Raw genomic sequence first — 23,479 nt, forward strand, 5'->3', positions numbered from 1 at the left:
GTAAGGAGCATTTTAAGGGGTTCAGCATCTTCATTTTTCCCCTTATATGGACAACCTGATGTAATTCCTGGTGTTTGATCCTTCTGTGTTTGCTGAAAATGTTTTGGTAACCCTCCCAAAGTTATGGAAATTGCTTAATTGCTTATATTGAAAACATAAGTTAGACATGCATTGTATAGTATCTAAGGGAGGATTTTTTCAATTACTATGTAGACAGGTACTTTTAAGTGCTTATCTTACAAATTAGATTCTTGAGAGAAATTAAAATGAAGCTTTATAATATGACCTTGTGCTAAAGAAAATGTATGAGATGTGGTTATAATACACATAAATTAATTTGTTATTGACAATTAAAAAAGAGTATTTTTCCATAGTTCCCTGTCTTAAAGGCTAACTAAGCAGACATACTGGTACATGAGATCTCCCTAACACCATGCCTGGACTAAACAGTAATAGAGTATGGGGCAGAGTATGTGGGAAGATAGGTTTAATTTCAGTTATGACTCTACCTAGTTATGATTCTGTCTAGTTTACCTCATATCTTAAATAGTGGCTGCAATTGAAGATGATAGAGAAAATCTCAGCCTTTAAACTTAACTGTTTTGCAGAGAGACAACAAGGTGTGGGGTGATTTTCCTCTGGACTTTTGATGCTTCCATAATCCTTATTATCATCACTACATTTTAAAGGACATGCTTACTAAAGGAATTATTGCTTTTATCAAATCAAACATGTTCTGCTGTCTTTCTGAAACTTGTGCTAAACCTATGTATGATAATTCTAAATCTGGAGCAATTGCCTAAAGCCTCTTGGTCCTGCATGCTTTAGATCATAACAGAGGCATCCTCAGTTTCTACTTATCCTCTGTATTTCTTCCAACTCATATCTTAGCAGGGTTTTATATTCTATAAGAATAGAAATGTACAGTACAGAAATGTAACTTGATGCTGAGAGCTTTTAAAGAGCTTGGGGGTCTAAACATAACTTCATATAGCATTGCTAAATTGGAAAAATGAACAAAATTCAGAAGATTAGGATAAATTGACTAAAATTATTAATTTATTTTTCTATTTTAGTCAGTTCTAATCCTTTAAGCTGTTCTTTTTTCAAGACAATATTCTAGCCCCTAAAATGAATCTTTCCAGCACTACATCCAAGACCTGTATCTTTAATCTCCCGTGTGTGTACACTTCATTTTTAGTTGTAGATTAATTCACTGTCTGTTAAAATAAACATGGAAAGGCATTAATTTATCCAAAAACTTAAATTGGGCAGGTTTTTTAAGGCATTTTCTCTTCCTTTTACTGATTCCACATGCAACTACTGCTTCTCCTGCCACTGTTAGTTATTTGGCTTGTTAAAAACACTATTTGCACCCCTTTTCTTACTTAAATAGAACACCTTGTGCACTTAATGCTGCATAAAAATTGCACAACGATTTTTTTGTCAGGCAGCTACTCCAGAGAACAGGCATGAAAATCTTTAGCTTGGAATTCTAGCTGCCACCAGTTGCCAAGAGATTGATTCAAAATGTTTCAGGGCCAGCATGGGACTTGTAAAGAAAGCTTGTGTGATTCAGTATTCCTGGTTCACACTGTGCTTTACAAGGTCCCCCTGCTTTGTTAGCAGTAATTTCATGGACGTTTAGATATTTCAGGAGCCAGCTCAGGATGAGAATTTGCTCGTTATATCCCCAGACAACACAAAGTTTAAATGTATCAGAAATTATTTATGGACACTCTGAGTGACAGTTGTCAAATCAGAGACACGACAGTCTAAGTAAGCTGTTATGAAACTGAGTGGAGAAGCAGGGGCTTAGAAGGATGGAAATAAGCATCCAAGGTCACTCAATAGATCTGTTACAGATGCAGGGCTGAAAGTCAGACTTCCTGACTTCCAGACTGGGGCCTGAGTCATGCTGCTACTGCAGTGGGAACCCCTTGCAGTGAAAGAAATGTCTTGGTTATCACACCTGTTTCTTATATCTGGAACTGTATTCTCTGAGACACACTGTATGGAAGCCTATATGTTATCAGCTAGCATTTGCCAAGTATGTGGGAGATACTTTTTTTCCCCCAGGAATTCTTCAGTCATCTCTGTTTCAGCATCATGTGGCTGTGGTAGAGAGTATTGGCTTCTTAGCTGTCTCTAAGTTCCAAAATCAGTGGAATGTGTAATTGAAGGAATATGGGTTGGCAATAATGATTTAAGCTCTATTTCCATGTCTGCCAATCCTCCTATAGTTCCCAGGGTCATCCTGCATCTGGAATCATACTCTTAATGTATGCAGTGTCTGGAGCTTTGAATTTTCCAAAATGTTCAGCAGACACCAAAGAAAAAATTAGACTCTTAAAATAACCTCCCCTCAACATTATCTTTCAATAACATTTGACTTTAGAAACTGCATTTTGTTTTTTACCTAGGAAATCATAATAATTGATAAAGACCCACCAATGCAAGGGAAGTAAAGAAGAGAAATGAAATTCTGTAGTGTTAGAAACAACTTTTATCAGCATGAATTTGGAATGAGAATTAATTTGTCAGAGGAAACACTGAAGTTTATGCCAAACAAATGTTTTCTGAACTGCCCCCCCCCCCGTCCCCCCCCCCCCCCAAAAAAAAAATCATTGCTTTGGAGCATCTGTTTATCCATTGTTCAATATCTGTCCTGGTTTATTTTTTTTTTCTCAATTTTTAAAAGCATGCTTTGTTTGGCCTTTGTGGTGCTTCATGTAGCTCAAAATATTCCTTTGGTATTAGAAAGAACTAACTGAAATTAAAGCATAGCTTTCTGAATTATGTAAGACATTTAATTTCCTGCTCTCTGTTTGTCAACTGTAATTGCAAATAAGCAAGTACTGTTTGTTCCAGTGGAAAGATGGGATATGTGATTTTCTACCAGTAAGCCAAAATGACATGCTAAAGGATATGGCCAGAGATGCTTCACCAAGTGGGTGGTCTCAGATTACACATTATTTACAGTGAGTCTCTTCACATACTTGAAATTAAACATGTGCTGAAATGCTTTGTTACATCAGGGTTGTTGGGCATCATGTATTCGTTTACACTGAGGTTGTCTGAGCGTACATCCAGTTGAAAGTTGCATGTTCAAGGAGCTTGCATTCTATGTGTAAAGGTAAATGAAAGAAGAATGACACAACAAAGCAATATCATTATTGTTCAGTGAACTTGTTTTTTGTAGCTAGCCTGTGCTTGAAAAGGCTGATGCTTTTCACATCAGAGGGTTTTTTGTTCAATCTTCTTTTTGCAGTGTTCAGTCTTTGTTAGGATTTTGCTGTACCATGGATTGTATGATAGGCCTTCAATTGCTGATTCCTTGAAATAGGTTAAGGTGCATAGGGATAAAGAGAAAAGTAAAAGATAAATCAGAGGAGTGAAGAAAATCTGGTCCCTTTTCAATTTATTTTCAATTTTTCAGGCACTTATATTACTTCTCTTTTACAGAAGTTCTCAATTTGAGTCAAACAAGGCCAAACTCCTTTGATGTTGTTCTGCTTGACACAAGCCAAGAATTGGTCTGCTGTATTTCACTGACCAGAAAATACAGAAACATACATTGGGATGATTCCTCTTCCATGTCAAAAAACATAACTTCTGTGTATAAAATGGTGTATTTCACATGAAACTTGCCCAGCTGTCACTGATTCATTGTCAGAATTGTGCTCAAGTGGGAGTTTCAGATGTGTACCTGAAATGTAAATTCTTTGGTTTATGAAGCTGCTAATTTTTTTAATACATTGGGACTTAGCTGAGCTCATCTGTCTGTATTCTTTTCCAGTACTCTCATAGTTATTTCCCCTGAAAGTGGCCCACCATCTCTGTTTTGTGAGCATTGGCTGCTCCTTCTGATATTCACATCAGTAGGACTTGTATAGTATTGGAGACTGGAACTCAGACAAACATCCCTTCACTGAGCATCAGTTTAAAATCAGCAATGAATACAGTATGTATGCACTGCTATCTGATTGAATGTAGTGGGCTAGAAAACGTTTGAAAGATTGTTTCAGTAATGGTTCTCTGAATGAAATTAAGTGAGAGAAGAAAATTGCATTCAGATGATCTGTGATTTGTGGGTTACATAGGATGTAAACCTTCAGACCTAGAGGCTTTTGTTTTTATTAGGAACTGTTGCCAACCTTTGTTTTGGTTTTTTTTAACAGATCCTAATCCTAATGCAGGTATTCCTACCCTTGTTTTCTGAAAAAACCTCAGGACTTTCATGAGTTGCAATAATAGGTCGCCCATTGTGTCCCTATCACCATAGCTGTTGTTAGCTTAGTGGTGTTCAGGGAGTGTCTGCAAGACCAGTAAGAGAGGCAAGCTGACATGCAAAATGAGGCTCTTGTGTCTAGGCAGGCACGTCTAAACTCTCAGCAGTCTGCCAGTTTCTCTGCTTGGAATGAATTGAAACAAGACTAAGTTTGTCTCCAGAAAAGACAAGTCCTCACAAATTAGCTATGGTTGTTTTTCAAATACTCTACCAGCAATATTTCATTTTTGTCTCACCTCAGGTCCTGCATCCTAGGTAACATGCCTGCAATATTTTTTTTGTTTTCTTTTGGGAGGCTGATAAAGAGCAACTACAGTTCACAGTGACCTCCAGTGGTGAAAACCCTCTTGTGGAAGAAGAACAGAGCTAATACCCAATTTTGTCTGAAAGTAATCCTTCGGAGGGTTTAGGTGATGCAGCTTCACTTCTTATACAGCACAATACATTCTGATTTATCATGTTTTGTGCTGTGTTTCTGTTGCTGCTTTTAAAAAAATAACCTTGGATTTTTCTTCTTTCTGCTCTTTCTTGTTTCAGAATCTTTCTACTTTTTGGGTTGATGATAGTTGACAATGGTCCTACTGGAGCCATATTGCATATGAGCTGTGAAACTTTGCTTAGTTAGATGTCTCCTCGTATAATGGCATGAGATCTGTTCTGTTCCTCTTTCCCACAGAAATCTTGATTTTTTTATAGTCTCCTCAATGCTCATAATTTCTTTAAAGCTTCTTCTACATCTTTCTTTATGTCTTTTCCATATAATAATATATGCTGTTCATTGAGGACTTCTTCCATTTCACATAAGATGGTTTCTTCAGTGGTCTGTGCTGAGAGTAGATTCTGCAAAGGTTTAGCCATCTGAAAATCCTAGACCCCACAAACAGCGTGAAAGAGTAGACTTTTGGAATTGGGATGCTGGAATGTGCCGTTGAGAGTGAAGGGAAAATATTTCCATATTCTTCAAGGCAGGATGTACCTTTTTGCTTTAGAGTCCCTAATAGCAATTTTAATAGAGAAATATTTGTCTTTGCCTACACTGGCTTCTGTACTATGGGCAGCACAGAATAGCCTGCATTCTTTATTTCCATTTCTCAGCATTACTGATCTTTCCCTGTAGTAAACAGATAATTATCTTCAGGGATGAAAATGGAGCTGGACTCTACAAAGAGCAGTCTAGATATCAGGTCATTTGTGGTTTTACAGGAGTGGGGAGGAAATTTTTGGGGGTTAATATGATACAGGAATCACTTGCCTTTCCCGGATAATTTCCATTCTTTTAGCACGTCATATACCAAGTAGATGTGCTCTGTGCTAGACATGCTAGGGATCAGAAATCACCAGGCCTAAGACAGCTGCTGTGAATGCAAATCCACATGTGCGTTACTTGAGTGGACATATTCTGAGTTGCCAATATGGTTATAGTGGGAGATGCCTTTTTCTGGGAATATCTAGATAAACAGAATAAAACTGAAACAGGCATGAAGATCAGGTTTCAGAATTTGCAGTCTTGTTTGCTGATTTCCTGAACTAAGTTTTTCTGATTATTATGGGTCTTTCATTCTCACGGACATTCTTTGGACTTCTGGATGGAGATGATATTTGAGGGGTTGCTGGAGTGCCTTGTCTTCCTCTGGATAGGCTAGAATTTGGAATACAAACTGAGCAATTAAACAACACAGCACAACAGCTCACTGAAAGAGAGCAACATTTTCTACTACAAGCTGTGTTTGAGCTGGCTCTTCTCTAAATCCTTCCCAAACAGATCAGTTGGGTGCTGTTGTATTTCCTTTACAGAGGTTTACTGTACCTTTGCCACAACCCCAGAGACTGACAGCGAAAGATCCTGTGGTCATTGTAAAAGAAAAGTGTGTGTCAACCACATTTCTGCACTCCTTACTCTGGGCTGCAATGAGGCAACTGTGCTTGTAAATGGGAATATTAAAATCCTGTAGGGAAGGAGGTTGGGTGTCATGCTGGCAAGGTTCTTCCTAGCTTCCTGGGAATCTCCCTGTAGCCTGCTCCTCATGAACCCTGTAAATGCCTAGAATTCAAATGGATATTTCTCATAGCTGTGGAGTAAATGTGCATAAAAATAGTCCATTCATCTCATTGTCCAGGCTGGCAAAAAAGCAAGGCTCAGATTGGAGTTGAGGTGAAGAATTGATGATAGACATAACTATGGATGTTTCTGCTGCGGCAGGCATGTGCTGCTCTCCCTGTAAGGTTTCACTGGTAATCTCTGGGCAGTGGAACACAGACATCAGGTTTCATGCCATTCTGAGAGACCGTAGAGTGCTGAAGAGATGCTGATGGTGTCAGAGCAGCTTGAAAAGTTAGAAGACTGTAGTTGTCAGCAGAACAGCAGGTGTTGTAGTGACAAAGGTTCAGACCTATGACATGAAATGTAGTGGTGCAATGGCTGTAGCTGGCTCTGCTCTTCTGGCTTATAAATAATTTACATCAAAGCTAACTGGGAACTGAAATACCTGTAGATGAAATGAGTCCTGTGGACTTATGAGACTTTCTAATTGTGATGTTCAGCAATATAAATGTTAACTATAACGAGTCCACCTCTCTCCAATTGTTTCTGCTCCTTAAATGGCTCCCATCACAATTCTTTCTATCTGCTAATAATAGATGGGATTTACAGATGGCTCATATGCCAAGGACTTAATACTGAGCACTATGAAAATGTGTCATAGCTTCAAACCATAGTCTTGGATATTCTCCATGAACCTACTTGTGCCAGTGCTTTCCAGAAGTGCTTCCTGAGGACACTGGTGTTTCCTTTTTTGGTTCAGCAGTGGTAGGCATCTTGACAATGAATTTCTTTCTGAGTGATTCTGGAGAATCACAAGATAATCTTTAGGAACTAGTGTAAACTAATTAGAATACATGATTATAAGCTGCCCATCCTATCTTAAAAACTACAGATCTGTGCCTTTGTGTATTAGCTTAATAAAAAAAGGTAGAGCTGCTTACATGCACCAACATTACTTCTCAGCTCAAGATGAAGCAGGGCAGAAACAAGATTTGTGCTTCCAGATAAGGAATAAACGATATCACTGTAAACATAATTTCTGATGCCTTCCTTAGAATCTTGTATTTATCCCACCTTGGATGAAAGAAAGCTGGGATGCAAGCCACTGAAGCTCTTTGCAATGTAAAGGCATTTGCAGGGTTTCATGTTTCAAATGACAATTATATTTGCCCTTAGTTTGGGGAGGTGAGGTGGGGAGAGAAGAAAGAGGGATTAGATTAATTTATTTTTTAAATTATTTTTTCATTCTTTCTTCTTTGTATGTTGTTGCATCAGATTCTTTTTTTAAGTATTAAAAAAAAAAAAACACCTAAATTTTAAAACAATTGTACTCAAATAGTCTGTCCTGAACTTAGGCAGACTCACTCACAGTGCCATGAGAGGGACTGCAAAACTAATGAAGCATTTGAAACTTTTACTTTGCTATCAGGTTTGTCTCTGCAGTTTCTAATGAGTTCTGAAACGCCAAGAAACAAATTGCATTGTTTATTCATATTAAAGCACACCTCTAAGTCTCTGTTTGGGACATGTAAATTATTGTGCCTCACAGTGGAGTAGGGTATTCAAGGGTCATGTAAATTGTTTCTTGCATGTAATGCTCCCTCAGTGCCCCTGCTCAGAAAAGTTTTTCCTTGATTTGGATTAGTGTGTTCAAACAGGTGAATGTGTGCTGAAATTGTGTGGATTTAGAGCCTACCAGGATCTCCCTACTTAACCTTCACATATTTAGTATTAACACATGGGTGAAGTCAATGATTCTTTGAATGTTTCTTCTTACTTTGAGAGCCTAAATGTTGGCTGTGCATGGAGTTAGAGGCAGGGAGTGTGCTGCCAGTGGGTGTTCTGTCATGTCCTAACACCCAGGTTACAAGATTCAATAGATTTGCACAAAATGCTTCTGAACAGCTACATGAACACAGTGATAATGTATTTCAGAGGTGCAGATGGCTGACTGCCATGACTGGTCCTTGATATTCAACATGTCTTGAGATTTCAAAGAATCACATCTCTTTGTCTGTTACTCATGGCTTTGTGGCCACAGCAGCAGGCAATCATATGAGCACTTCTTCAGAAAGTGAAAAGGTTAAAAGAGATTACTTAGTTTAACTCTCATTACTCAAAAGAGGCATAATTATTCTTTCTGTTGGTGTGATGGTTATCCACTCCACTCCAGAACTGATTATGTCCACAACAGTTTAAGCTGCTCCTGTGGAGAGCTTTCAGAGTAACAGTCTGTGCATTTTCATGGACGTATGCTTCCTTCCAATCTCAAAGCTCTCAACATATTATGAATCCTGTGAATGACATTTCTTTATTATTATCTCTGTTTGAAAAAAAGGAGAAACTAAATCAGAAAGGTATTACACAACTTTCTTAGGGGATGCACAGCAAGTAAGTACTGACTGACTTTAGTTCCTGTTATTTTCCCTTGATCTCAAAAATCTGAACCTGAAACAAGATACAAACAAGAGGAAAGATTTTAAATTTTTTTTAATATTAAAAAATATCATATTTTGTTTTTCTCTTCCTATTTTTCATTTTTATTTCATGTTCTACTACAGTTTCGGCTTAATCTTTTAGCACTGGGCATACTGATAATATGTTCAAGAGGAGTAGAGGGCACTGACAGGTCCTTGAGGTTGAAATTGGAGCTTTTCAAGAAATCACGCCTCTTCAGTGCTCCTTCAGGAGCACTGCTGGGCTAGTTTGGGATGTTCCCTTGTCATTGCATGCATTCAGGGTGTATTCCTTAAGAAGACATACAGGTATTTATATATTGAGCAGCAAGCCAAAGGCATGACTAGTAGTGTCTGAAAAGATTAACTGCACACACAGAACTGTAGGTGCTGCCTGTCCAGAGACACACCTGCATGAACAAATCAATGTTTGGCAAAGAAGCATTGGGTTCCCCTAGGAGGACAAACATTTAATCTGCTTTGCCTTTGCTGCATTAGTCTTCAACTCCAGTGGTGAAGCTTTGGAGACACACCCTCCCCACTGAGGTCTGGGGTGAGATCTGCTCCCTGCTCTGCCACACGTGACTCTTTACTCCTGCTAGTTAGTCCTGATCCCTGTCACTTGATTCTGGATGGTGGCAATGCAGACATCTGAGCCTTCATGCCTGATCTCTGACACTGGGTCTCTATTAGGAAAATTACTGGTACCTGATCTGCCTGATTACAGCTACTTGATATATGGGGATGTTACCCATTGTGGCATGTTTACCACTGAAAGTAAACTCAAAACAGCCAGTACAGCAGAACCAAAGAATTGAAGAATTTTGCTGTGCTCTGCAGATACTGTGGATGAAACTTGATGTTAGAAAATTCTATCTTTTAAGGAAAATAGCAGGAAGTAGTGATGCAGGGTTAGGAAGAGAAAATAAAGAGGAAATATACATTAAAAAAAAGTGCAGATTGCAGCACTTCTACCTGTTGTCAGAACTTCATGCTCTGCCTTAAATGCTATGCTGTGTTCAACACAGACTAGCATCTAAAACCAAGATTAGTTTCCTTCAGCTTCATGGAAAATTGTCTTTTTATGTCAAGTTTAGTTGATTCTATTTCACAGTAAGTACATTTCAGTTCAGTAAGTGGGTTTCCAGAAGATAGAAAAAGCCTTTGACTAAGCAAGCTGGCTGAAATTAGTTTGCAAAGAAATTTATAATCTGGCTTATTTCATAAGGTTTTGAGTTTCATTGTAATAATTTCACACCCTTGAAGAGAGTGCTGCAAAAGAAAAACTACACTGAAATGAAAAATAGACATTCTTCATCCCAGTAAGGTTGCAAGTATTGCTCTGCCTTTTTCCCTAGTTAATTTTACTTGAAAGAGTGCATCATGTGTTGATCAGTCTTCTGTTTTCATGAGCCATCGTTTTCCAACACATTCCAGTGTTTTGTTTCAAAACTCTTTAGTTAGCTCCAGTGACAACTATTTTTAATTCTCATGTTGGATCATATGAATTGGTCAGGGAATAGAGGCTTGTGCTCTGGGTAATCATAGTTCATTTTCCATAGAGCCAGATGAAAAATTTAGGTGAAAAAAAATGCAGCAGTCACGAAATTGAATCCCAGAAGCAGAAAGGTGAGTGAGGTCATGGCAAGGCTTCCAAATGTTTTCAGGTGCAAGCACTATGTTCTAGTGGCAGAAAGAAAGGCTTACAAGCAATAGAGCAGGGGTTTTCATGTGAGTATTTTTGATTTAGAGGTTGGCTAGCATCCCAGCTTCAGGTGACTAGTAGCAGTATCTAAAATTGGAGAACATGAGATTTTTACCCAGGGAGACCTTCTGAGCTTCAGTCAGACATCAGACCATGGCCAGAAGTTAATCTTGCTATTGCCTCTAATGCAACTGTCCTTCATAATTTTGTCCAATGCCTTTTTATCTGCCCTCATTCCACCACCACATCAATATCCTGTGTCAGTAAACTCCTCCACAAGTAATTAGTGTGAGACTCTGTTGTTTCTGATTTGAAACTGATGTGCAGTACTTGTTTTGAGTGTCTCTATCCTCTTGCACTAGGAGAAATGTCAGACAGTCATTCCCTATTCATTTTGTCACAATAACAATGATTTTCTAGAGCTATGGTACTTCTTATGGGTGTATGTATGACCCTTCAGTGAGTACTGAGATTAAGGCATAAGGATTAGTTAGAAACCGTGTATTTCTTTAAAAAAGGGGAGGGAAAAAGAGCAACTGAGAGAGGAATGAACTATTTTATGAAACCATTAAACTAGCTAAGCAGACTAATAAAAAACTGAACAACATAGACAAACTGTGCAGTGAGATTGCTCTGTGAAATTGTCCCACCTTTCCAAAGACTGTGGATTTTTTCCAGCTTGTGAAAATTGCCTTTCCAAAGAGTGAAAATCAGGTATTTTGAGAAGAACAATCCCTTTTGCAGTGCTCATCTATGTTGCACAGGCAGAATGCTGAAATAATTTTTGGTTTCTGATCACTTCCCATATATTTCCTACCCTTAGGACAAGACTTAATCCATGATTCCCGCCGATGCCATTTTTCCAAGCAGCATGCATGAGTTACATGATAGAAATAATGATGAAAATACCATCTGCCACATCTTTCACAAAATCAAACCCCCACTATTTGATGTTCTGAGATGAGAACTCAGAATGAAATGAAACCGTTCTGTTTCTTGGTGCTTTCTCATTAGAGCTTAACACAACAGTGCAGTAGAAAGAAGATTACAAGGCCAGCACTTGCCCAAGACAGGGACAGACATAACTTAAACAATGCTGAAAGCCATGGTTCTGTGATGACAGAATGTTTTCTAAGCTTTTTTGTAGTGAGGGAAAAGGGGGAGACTAGTCTTCTCTGTCCCTAGTCCTTGAAACAGTAGCAGGTCTCCTCCTTTAGTCAGGAAGGAGAGCAAATACCACCTAGGACACTTCTTTCCATTCGTCCTCCATCATAATCTGGGGTTGAACTGTCCTGTAGACATTGCTCACTTTTTCTCTTCTTTGACTATACAGAATTCCAGCCTTAGGCTAAACATCTTTTAGATGACTAGAGTTATATTTATTATGGGGTCTAGAGGTTCTATAACTTCATTTTCCTTGTGTTTATATTCAGCTTTAACCGGTGTAATAGCTGGTTATCTTGCTGAGAAGAAGAGGAAAGGCAGGCAGGGGTATCAGTAGGACTTTATCTCCGCTTTTCCTTCAAATAGTAGAGAGAAAGAAGATGCTACTTCTATCTGTGATCCCAAAAATATTACAGAGTTTTAAAGTTAAAAAGGCCTATAATATAGGCTTTCCTCAGTTGCATGAAATAAGAAGGGACCATTTTTATCTTTCAATCTGCCCTTCCATGGTGTAGAGGCCATGGAAATTGGCCAGGGGGTTTCTGTATGGAACCCAAAAACTTGTGATCAAATTAGAGTGTGTAGCATTAATGGAGTTCTGTAAATAGAAGCAGGGAACAGATGAGGATAGGTCAGGGGAAGAGAGGAAAGTGACTTTGAGGTAAGAGGAGAGTTTGTTTCATAACATGACTGCTCTTCTCGTGTTTCCCTGTCCCAGAAGCAGTCACTAGACACTCAGGAATCCAGATATGATCTTTCATTAACATAAATACAACAAACCTATTCTAAACAATCTTATGTTTCCTTTTTTTTCAGTACAAAAAATATGTAACAATTTAGCATGAAACACTTCAGTAAATGCAAAAGGTCTGGCTCCTAGGAAATGTTAGTTTTCTTGTATTGCATTGGTGTAATATTTCTTACTCCTGCTGTATTTTCAAGTCAGAGTTTCCTATTTGTGAGGTTTATTAAATATTAATACTCCTGCATAACATAGGATGTTCACCGTGGTCAACTGTGCAATGCAGCAACAGCCCTAACTTTTCTGGTTGATGTTTCTTTGCATTTTAACCATTCAAATTTAGAAAGCCTATAGCCCCTCTTATGCAGAAGTGGGGAAGTTAGAGGTGCAAGAAAACCACGCTGTCTAAACATCATCACCCCCTTTTGTGTTCTCAGATAGGATAAGAAATCCAGATAGTGATTGGGCTGACTACATGGAACAAGTGGTCCTCACCTGTCTTTCTTTTTGCTGGACAAGTTTCTAGGAGAGCACTGCTCTGAACACCTGCCTCACTGAGAAGCTGTTTACTGTTTACCAGTGTACGTGGCTGGCGTCCTGCATGAATTGTTCAGCATGCTCTTTTCTTCAGCTTCTGAAGAGTTCCCACTCCTATCACACAGCAGCACAGTTGCTTTCACCAGAACACTCCAGAAGGCTTTAGAGTTCAGAAGTTTATATAAGTAAGTATGTACAGCAGGCACAGCTTCTCCCCAAAGGCTTTTCAGAAAGCAGTCAGAAATGCTTCTGGATGCACCTAATGACATCAGATGGTGAAACACTGAAACATGACTACTGTCAGCAAAGATTACCTTGCACCTGTTCTGGCCACCTGCACAGATGGGTCCCCTTAAATGGTTCATACTTCAGTTCTGGTGTCTGTAGCTTAACTTATCCTCATAAAACTAATGCTGAATCCCACAGCAAGGACCAAGCAAAGGCTTAAAGCCTCCCTTTTGGTGGCCTGCAGGTGTGCACTGCAACTGCGTTTTAATTTGAAGCAGATGACAACAGGAAAGCACAATGTGTGCATTTTGGAAAAGAAGTGATACAACTGCTGGGCTTCAGTAGACTGAGTTCATTGGTTTGGTTCTTCTGTAGTCACTGAGAGAAAATATCTGGCCTTCAGCACTTGTGATCTAACTTAAGCCATTCTGTTAACACAAGGCTTTAGTTTCGGACTCCAGCTTAATAATCCTGACTACTGAGTTCTTTAAAGTATAACTAAAGAGTGCATCAGGCTTTCTGGAAATAAAAAGAAAGACTAAACTCTGATAGTTGCATGAAATCAGGGATTTAACAGGTAGGACTTCAAGTGTGGAAGTGATACAATATGGTAGGAAGGTGAGGCTTGTCAGCAGACAGCATAGAACTAATAAAATATTTTTACTAAAAAGAAAAGAGCAGCATTTCCTCAGTATTTACAGGCTGAAACACATTAATATTCAGGAATATTAATAAAAGAGTAATACCATTCTCTCTTTAATTAGCCAACTTCTGTAACACTGGTGTACTTTATTATTTACTCAAATTGCAGACTTATCCAGTGTTAACATGTTGATAAAATTTCTGTGAAAAGAATCTTCTGTTTTGGAAAAGCTACAGCTGGCCAAAGGAAGCACTGTTTTTGCTTAGCTAGTTAGCCCAAAGGCCAAACACTTTAAATCTTACATGATTTTACTTAACCTGTGCATTAAGGTGGGGAAACAGTGTTTCAATCGTGGGCGGTGTGATCCAACTCTTGTGTGCTTTGGGTCATTGTGCTCATCATATGCCCAAACTGACCACTGAAAACAGTTTTCCTGCAGCATTTCCATGAAATAACACCTTATCTCTCCTTTCCTGAATGACACAGCTTTTATTTTATTTCTGGCCTGCCTTAAGGAACACTGCTTCCCAATAAAAGCACTTAAGTTGAAAAATGGCAAATTTGCAGCCTCAGAGTTTCTCCCCCAATTTTTACAGACTGTCTTAACATCTGGATGCATACATACAAGTTTTTGGGACTTTCCTGGGTGGTAAACAGAAGCATGTTTACAACAGCTTGACTTTCATAACTTTTGTTTCTTCTTATTTAGTGCATCCTTCCTTGTGATACTCCCTCCGCTCCATTTAAACAGGTTCTTTACTTACTCTAGAATGCCTGAAGGGTGTCAGAGACAGAAGTGAAAGCACGGGAAAAAAATGTATCAGTGTTCAGGGATGCATTTGCCAGGGCCACTGTGGGTTCTTGGACGTGAAAAAAGCATCTGCAAAGTAAACCCTGCTCAAACTCCCTGCATCTGCCAGGAAAGTCCTTCTCTGTTAGCAAAGGCAAATACTTGGCAGTGTGAGTCCTCTCCCCAGATTTTGTGTAAATGATCATCAGAATATATTTAGTACACACAAAACATTTTTTAAATTTCTTTTTCTCTTGGAAATAATTTAATTTGAAATTGCTCACAACAATAAGGCCGAGACTGATGTTCATCTTTGGAAGTTTTCAAGCTGAACAAAACCCAGCAAATTAAAATGAAAAAGCTTTATTATAGAAGGTATTTGGTGAATCTCAGCTTGATTTTTATATCAGTGTCCTACCAGCTACCAGAGAACCTTTTAGAACTCACCAGGTAATGCAAAATTGAAGAAGTGACATGCTGCATCTCTGTAACAGCTGTTGATATTCTTAATTTGCTGAGTGTCTTGGTTGGGCAGTGGATGTGGCTAATCTTTGCAGCCAGGTGTCAGAGCATCTGGAATGGTCATTTAGTTGAAATATGTGGGGTTTAAAGGAGACAAAAATAGGTGATGATTGTGATGGCTTTCGAAGTTCAGCTGTAAGGCTGAGAAATTGTCATGTTTCAATTTGCAGTGAACACTTTAGGGGTGAAAACAGCTAAGGAAGAAGACATGTAGCTAAAAGGCATTTCTGTTGCTGAAAATATCCACTTGTGCAAAATGGTACTAACATACTCACCCTGGGCAGGACAGGAGGACAAGGAAAAAGATTTCTGTGACCTTTACTTACCTCATGTCCATTAATTCAGTCATGAAATTGAGCAGAATGGGCAATTTCTATTGGTATAAAACAAATGGATCAAAGGGGAGAGGTACTTGAATACTTAGCTTCCTGGATTGTAGGGCTTTTTAGTGTAGCTTAGAAGTTAAATTTTAGGTAACACCCTTCCTTTGAATTCTTCATCCCTAAAGGATAAAGTAATGCTATGGAAACTTGCTAGGCTCAGGTTACAATCTGTTAAAATATCGACATTCACCAGAATTAGCCAACTCTACAGATAAAATAAGCTCAAATTGCCCCTTTCCTGAATGCACTGTTGCTACTATGTGCATCTTATGGTGCTTTTCCTTTTTTCTTCTACACAGTTCTGGATTCTGACATCCATGCCTAGTGTGAATGTACCATTTATTTCACTTTTTCTGATGCTAGACTTTTAAGAAAGGAGTCAAAGCATTTTCTGCATTCAGCTTTTTATGCTGATTTTCTTAGTTAAAGTTTGTTTAATTCCAACTCTGGTTGCAGTCATACTAGTAAAAAAGTGTTTGCTTCGGTGGAGTCTGCCTGAATAAATAACCAGAGTCCTGGCTTGCTTACAGAATGAGTGAATTCCTGTTTTTTGGTGCAATAAGTGTATGATACAGAACTGGGCTAATAGTAGTTGTGAGTAGTGTTTACTGTTATTCTAAAGGAACAAAAAATCCATAACATTTCCTTCCCACTTCTGCACTGCCATAGCCGGTCTCAGAGTAGAAGGCAGCAGGGAACAAACCACCATGAGTGAAAACGAATCAGCAGTCATTCGTCAGAAGAACACTACATTACCCTCATTGCCACACAGGGATCTTCACTAGCCTGGTGGTGTTATATTTTGGAGCATCCTTATAGCAGAGAATATGGGTTAATTCTGAAGGAATCAGAAGATGTAAGGGTTAGTTTGTAAAGCCAGATGATCATAGAGAGACAGCCCAAGGCACACATGGGTCATGTCTGCTCTGCCTGTTGAGTGGGAAGTCAGCACAGAGGATGTCCACTGTTTCTGACCAGAGCTCTGCTATTTTGTACTGGACAGTAGGTAAGTTTTGCAGTTGGAGAAAGCTGAACTGTCAATGTGTTTCTTCTGGAGAGGATAGTACATACTTCGAAAAACTTCTACCTCCCAACAGGACAGGCAGCTCTGGGGCTCTTCTCCACAGCTTTTTTAAGGATCTTTTAATCAGTACAGTTTTCCTTTCTCACTGAAATTGCTTTTGCGGTATTTTTAGTATGTTCTGATGGAGCAAAAGGTGTTACTTACATCCAGTTTTCCATATAACCACTTCTGATGACTGTCCCTTTCAAGTCTTTTCAGCCTATCCATCCTGAATTAACTTTTTTTTAAGAAAAGGCCTTTTGTAGTTTATAAATTTTAATACAGGATGCTAGCTGCCAGAAAGTTTTGGATTGAAACCAAAGATTTTAACCAGTCTACCCAGCAGATGAAATGAGGTATAGCTCCTGCTGCACCTGGAGACAGTACTTCTTTCATTGCTCTGTTTCAGAGTTATGACACCTCTGCTTTAGCCTCAGAAAGTCAGGAATTTTCCTTTTAACAGGCTTCCTGGAAATAGAGTTTTAGGCTATTAATGGGCAATTTATCACACAGTATTTTTCAGCCTTAAGAAACTCTGGGTTTTGAGGTTTGTTTTGTTTTTGGTGTAGTTAATTGGGGACAGCTAAGCAAAGGTGAGACTCTTGATGTGTTATCTTGACAGCAGGAGATGATAGCAGAGACCAACCCTCAGTGAAAGAAGACTGTGCACTTTGGTGGTGAAGTGCTTTGAACTTTGGCTGTTAAGCAGACAGATGCTGATTTTGGTGGCTTTTTTATGTGCTGTGCAGTTCTTATTCATCCAAAGAAACTCATTAACCCTGGGATGCCATGTATGAGTTAGTTGTTCTTGACCGGGATAAATGTTGCATGCTGCACCACGCAACTTGCGGTTACACAATGTTTCCTGTGGAAACGCTTTTCCACATCAAGGAGATCTGCGGAGTTCCACAGTACGAGAAATTTCACCCCCAGAGTATTGATAGTGCCTTCTGTTATAATTTTCATCTTCAAAGATATTTTCTACGGAAGGATATGCAGGTCAATTAACATTTATTTTTCTGCAAAAGGTGGTCACAGAAATGATTACAGAGAAGGTGTCAGTATATCTAAAAGACCAGTACCAGACACCTGCAGATTGATCACTGAACTGTGTTGGGATTTCTCTCTGTAGTTTGCTTCAGGGGCTTGCTCTCATCATTTATCCCTGGGATACTCCAGGGTACTTAGTTACCAGAGTCATTACAGTAAAGGAAGTCAGAATTCATAATTAATTAACAGGTTGTAGAGTAGTTGTGTGCAGAGAGCCCTTTGGAGCAGTAAATTCCCTAGTCCTACCTTGTGAAGTTCAGTGCCAGACTTTTCTTGCTGTATGCTCCTGCACTGTATGAAGCTGTTTCCTTTTCTGACCCTAAGCAGAGCTGCAGACAAATGTTTTGGGCAGACCCCAGAGGCACCATAAAGGTATATCACTTATGATACAGTATGTCCCCTAAAATTAGGGATGTAGTTATTTCAGCCCCCGTGGTGAAGGAGTCCAACATGACTGCTGATTGTAGAAATACATCCTTTTGGATAAATTTCCTCATCTATCTTGATGGATCTTTTCTGATTGGGAAGGGTGGGAGGAATGGGGGCAGAGGGAAGAGAATGGTTTTTCTGTTCTACCATCAAGGACATCTGTGAACTTTCAGTAAACAGCATGACTTTCTGAATCTGGTTCATAGCTTTCATGCTTGCTTTCTAATCTGTTTCAGAGCTGGGCAGCTGTAAGCTTATACTGTTTCTCAGTGAGATGTTTTTGTGCACTAGAGAAAGAGCAGACATGCTTTAGCTCTCACGTGCATTACTGTGTACAGGCTTTCTCAGCTTTGTGACTAGCACATGGAAACCTTTGAGTATTTTGGTTAGTGGCTTTCCTGTTCTCCAGTCTCAAGTTATTCCTTCTTTGAGACTTACTGAGATATGGATCTTACTGAGACTTCAACAAAAACATGCTGTGCATTACTTTATTTGCAAATTATTAAAGGAGACAGAGTTTTTTCCTAGGGATGTCTACAGTTTATGACCTCTGTCACAACAGGGAAAAATACAAAGACATGGTTTATCTCAAAAACACAATTGGTGATTCAGATATGAAAGATACTGTTGGAACTCCTCTGCTATGTGTTGTAGCCAGTCCAGCCACAAAATATGCATTGTTGGGGAAAGTCTGAGAACAAAGTCTGCATTTCTCTTGATCAGTTTCAGAAAAAGGAGTGTTTTTTTGGTTTTGGTTTTTTTTTTTTGTTTTTTTTTTGTTTAATTTGTAGATGATTGATCATTAGAATAGATAATTTGAACTACAACTTCATAAAAATAGGATAACAAATATTCCCTGACGTTTCTTAATTTATGAATGAGTTTTCATTAAGTGAATTCAGTTCAACCATAGGATTAATGCTGAAGACAAAGTAGTGGTCAGGATGGCAGGAGATAATTAATTTTAAGAAAGGAAGAAGAATATGGAAGTTCCATATATGTAGGGCAGAGATATATAAGGCATGAACTAGACATTTCAAAGAATAAAAATAAATGAGAAGTCAGCAGAGAAGTAAAATAACTATATATATTCTTATGAAGGTCTTATTTTAACTTATTGAAATATAAAAATAATGGAGAATAATTTTGTTATTTGGGCTCCTGAAAAGCATCCTGCTGTATATTTATGAAGTTTTCCTCTTCTCTGTCCTGAGGTTTTATTTTAAAGACTTAAGCTTTTTTTTTTGCTTTTTTTTTTTTTTTTGCTTTTTTTAATAGAAAAGAAGATAAAGAAGATTCATATATTTTAAGGAAAGCAAAATGTTAGCTTGTTTTCCTGGAGATACAGCATAACATGTTAGCTTGTACCATTTTCACAAATGAATTTATTAAAAATTCACAACATCTTTTATTTCTTTTCATCTAGGAAAGCAACTTCTCCAGAAAAATACTCAAGAAAAAATCCCCCCATTTTTCTCAATACTGATCACTTCTAAGTAATGGTAATATGTTTTTGTGTGCAATGTAACTATATATTTGGGAGGACACTGAGAGGGAGATGCAATAATAAACTTCGAATACATTAATTGTATTCGCAAAAGGGAAAAGAACAGATTATTGTAGTCATCCATGGATGGCACAGGATGAAATCAATTGCACCGAGGGAAATTTTGACAGTATTTTTGGAAAAGTCAGAAAGTAAGTCAGAACTAATTGTTCACATACCTGCAGCCCACTCCCCTTAATATACTCCCTATGTTAACCCAATCCTTGCCAGGACACAGGTACAGAAATGTAAAGGAGAACATGAGTGAAGAATGGCTGGAACATGGTGTGTGCAACACACACATGCTACAAACTCATGCATGGCAGGTGGCCCCATGTTATTTTGGAGGGAGAAGCACCCCAATCCTCCATTGCCGTAAAATATTAAACTGGACATGGAAGCTTTGGAGATACCTTGTTCAGAAAAACTCAAAATTAATGAATGTGTACCATATCTTCTAGATAAAGTTCAGTTGCAGCAGTCTTCCACAAAATATGGCATATCCTGATACTTGGCTTACAGCCTAAAAATGTTGGAATAAGACTCTACAAGTAAAATATTTCCACTTGTATTCTTGTTTATAATGTTTGATGCCAGCAGACATAAATTTATGAGGTGCGCTGTCTGGACCTTTAATTGTTAGGAAAAATGGAGAACTGAACTGAACTAAATTGAGAAGACTCAGTCTAAAAAAGCATGGAGGGAGAGAGTAACTCCTGGTAACATGGGTCCAGTAGAACAAGATAAGGTAAGACAGGGTAGTTAACAGATCAGCTTTATGATCAGAGGACCAAGAATTGATGAAAACTTAGTGGACAACTTTTTTAAGAAGAAAGCAGGCTTTCTTTGGACTGATAAGTTGTCATGTGAAATTAAAAGAACCACAAATATTGCATATTTTTACTGATTAGAAACAGTTCAGATGTTTTGGGCTATAATTTCTTTTTAAAATGTTTTTTTCTCTAATGCCTATGAGACTGAGATCCAAACACTGTAGAACTGAGGTCCTTCTGCCTTTTACAGGCTTTGGGGCAGAATGTGCTAAAAGCTTGGTCTGGGCGTCTCTGAACTGGAGGCTCACTGTTCAGAAGCAGACAGCTAATAGAACTATGCTGGGATAATTTCCTAATGCTAGCCAGCTTTCCATATTTGTGTATGCAGAGAAAATAACACTGGATGAAATTTGAGTTCAAGAGAGAAATCAGAAGGAAAAATTTACTTCTCCAGTCTGTCCAATCTTCAACTATAGCTTGTTTAACTATGTTAAGATATGTATAAGGTACAGAGTTTTATGCCATCTCTTACAGGCTCACTGTATCATATCTGCAGACATGTTAAAAATGTGAAAGTCACAGCAGGAGCAATGTATCCATTGGTACTTCATTGCTATTTCTTCCAAATTTTCAGTGCCACAACACTTGGAAAATTGTATATGCTGCTTTAAGGCCTTTTCCATCTGATCTTGAAGTAAAAGAGAACTACAGGTTAACTTTCATTTATGCAAAAGCCACTCAAAAGAATTAATCATCAACAGAGCAGCAACTGTATTAAAGAAATTAAGCTGTATGGCAGATTAGCAAATACCATATATTTTTTCAATTGATTAGCAGGTGTTTGTTACACCTGTGTGAAAAAATTTCCAGGGTTCAATGTCAGCCTTAGAGCTGACATTGTCACTGCCATAGTGCAGCAGCCTAGTGTTAATATGCTGAATTGTAGTATTATGCAATATTGGGAACAAGGAGAAGTATGTCATCTTTAAAACTAGTGGAATTGCTTTCTTTCTAATGTATTTCAACCAGTTGTATTTCTTTGTTTTCAGTTCATGAAAAATACCTATTCCTGCAGCTCATACCCTTATTTTCCAAGAGACTTTTAAGCATATTTGGTGCTGTGCAAATCCAGTGATCAGTCATCACTAAAATTTGTGAGATGAAAATAAGAATTCTGTTATGTGGGCTTACTTTGTGCATTTATATGTACAAGTGCTAAGAGATTATCTTAGTTACTAGAAAAACTGCATTCAGCTATTTGTTTATTATAAATGGCTCAAATTATTTACACATAGTATTATTGAATTGCATAATGTAGCAGTAATAATTCACAGTACTAAGAAGAAAATATTCAAATACTTACACTATTTTTTACAGAACAATTTCCCTTAAGTAATTAATTGTCACTGAACTCCTGAAAAGCATCTGAATATGTAAGGTTATTTCCAGTTTACAGACCAAGAGGCAGCGATCACAGATTCCCAGGTGTGAAGTTACTGGCAAGAGCCTTCTGAGCCTAGAAATCAAGCTGATGTTAGTTTTCTTTCATTTATTCATATTTTCAAGCCCCTACAGAGCAGTTCTCTCTTCCAGTTCACCTTCAGACAGAACTGCTAACATACTGCACTTTTAATGAAGCTTTTTTGTAGTTTGCTTTCTACCCTTTCAGTTGTATGTCATGGTAAAGTAGGACTTTACAGATGATACTTGATAATAGGATCTTACCTCACAGAGCTTAAAACTTTTATTGGTGTTTATAGTACTGGTTTGAGGCATTTCACATAGTATTTCCCTGGGCAACTGTTAGAAGAGATTTAAATGTTTAACATATGTGGCTGTGCACAGTAATATAACATGTGATTTTACCATTGCTATCTGTATGTCCTTTTTTCTTTTAATAATTTCTTGCTTTAACAAAGTGTTTCCTTTGAATAGGATCCTTGTGCCTAACAGTCTTTGCCTATGAAATTCCCTAGGCCAGGAGTCCTAGCTGAATGAGTGGCAAGGTCTAATAAGGTCTTTAACCTTATTTTTTATGTGCAGGGATGGCAGGGGACAGGGGGAAGCTGACCATGAATTCCTGCAGGGATGTTTCATCCAAGATAAATGCCTTTTCAAACCTGGCCAGTTAACTGACATGCAAATGCCTCTTCTGGAAGTTTGTGTCCAGCAGGGGCCTCTGCAGATATGAAACTGTTAATTCATGTTTCTAGCAGAGATTAACAGAATAAGAAAATGGGCTTCAAACAAAACTACTTTGCTGGAGATTATGTGATGTTCTTTGTTTTGTTATTACTTCCTCTTTTTTAACTGCTGTCCTGCATATTATTCTTTTCATGAAACAGAGATCTTTAAATGGTTGATTGTTTTTATAAAAATCCTGTTTTCTGTTTTAAAAATATTTAGCCTTCTCAGTGAATATGCTGTACACAGTAACACATATTACCTCTTGGTAATTTCTGTATTTTAAAGAAGAGATTTCAATCCATGTTTTAGGGTCATGCATGAATACAGTTCACTTTCACTTGTAGTAACATGCTGATCCCAGAAGGTGACAAATGTATTTATGAACCTGCAGTAACTGGAGAACAAGCTCCTGAATTAGCTTATCCTTATCAACACTGGCTACATGTTGAATCACAAATGATTGTGGGAGAATGCATTTGGAAGCTTTTGAAAGCTTCAGCTGTGATTGACTCTAAAAGACATGTTTGGCACCTAAAATTGAAGAGAAGACCATGCAATTGTGAAAGACTATTTAGTGTGTTACGTATCCAGAACTCACTATGTCCCTTAATTATCCCTCATGCTCCCTCTTTAAAGGATGAAGAAACTATAGTTGGCAAAAGAAATATTTCACAGGGGTCACGAAAGAAGCTCCTGATCCTTTGAGCAGAGCAATAGTCTGGCTGTTTTTCAACTAGCTGGCCAATTTTATGAGTTTATTTCTATAAAAGATGTGTCAGCTTTGCAGACTGACCTTTGTGTGGTCAATCTATGACAGTCATTTTTCCAAGGCAGCTGTTTCTTTGTGTTTCAGAGGCAGTATTATGATCATCAAGATGATCCATACTGATTTACTTCTTGCTCCTGTGGAGTATAGCTGTCTTGAGATG

At 38.2% G+C, this 23,479-nt stretch overlaps 1 protein-coding gene across 1 annotated transcript in view; it reads left to right on the top strand.

The window, feature by feature from the left end:
- MYLK4 (myosin light chain kinase family member 4) overlaps positions 1-23,479 on the top strand; it is an 82,094-nt gene that overhangs the window by 23,957 nt on the left and 34,658 nt on the right. The gene's annotated exons all lie outside the window — the stretch shown is intronic.

Source organism: Pseudopodoces humilis, chromosome 1 (genome assembly GCF_049639895.1).
Source record: "Pseudopodoces humilis isolate 2021_Gansu_Grassland_sample_001 chromosome 1, ASM4963989v1, whole genome shotgun sequence".
NCBI lineage: Eukaryota > Metazoa > Chordata > Aves > Passeriformes > Paridae > Pseudopodoces > Pseudopodoces humilis.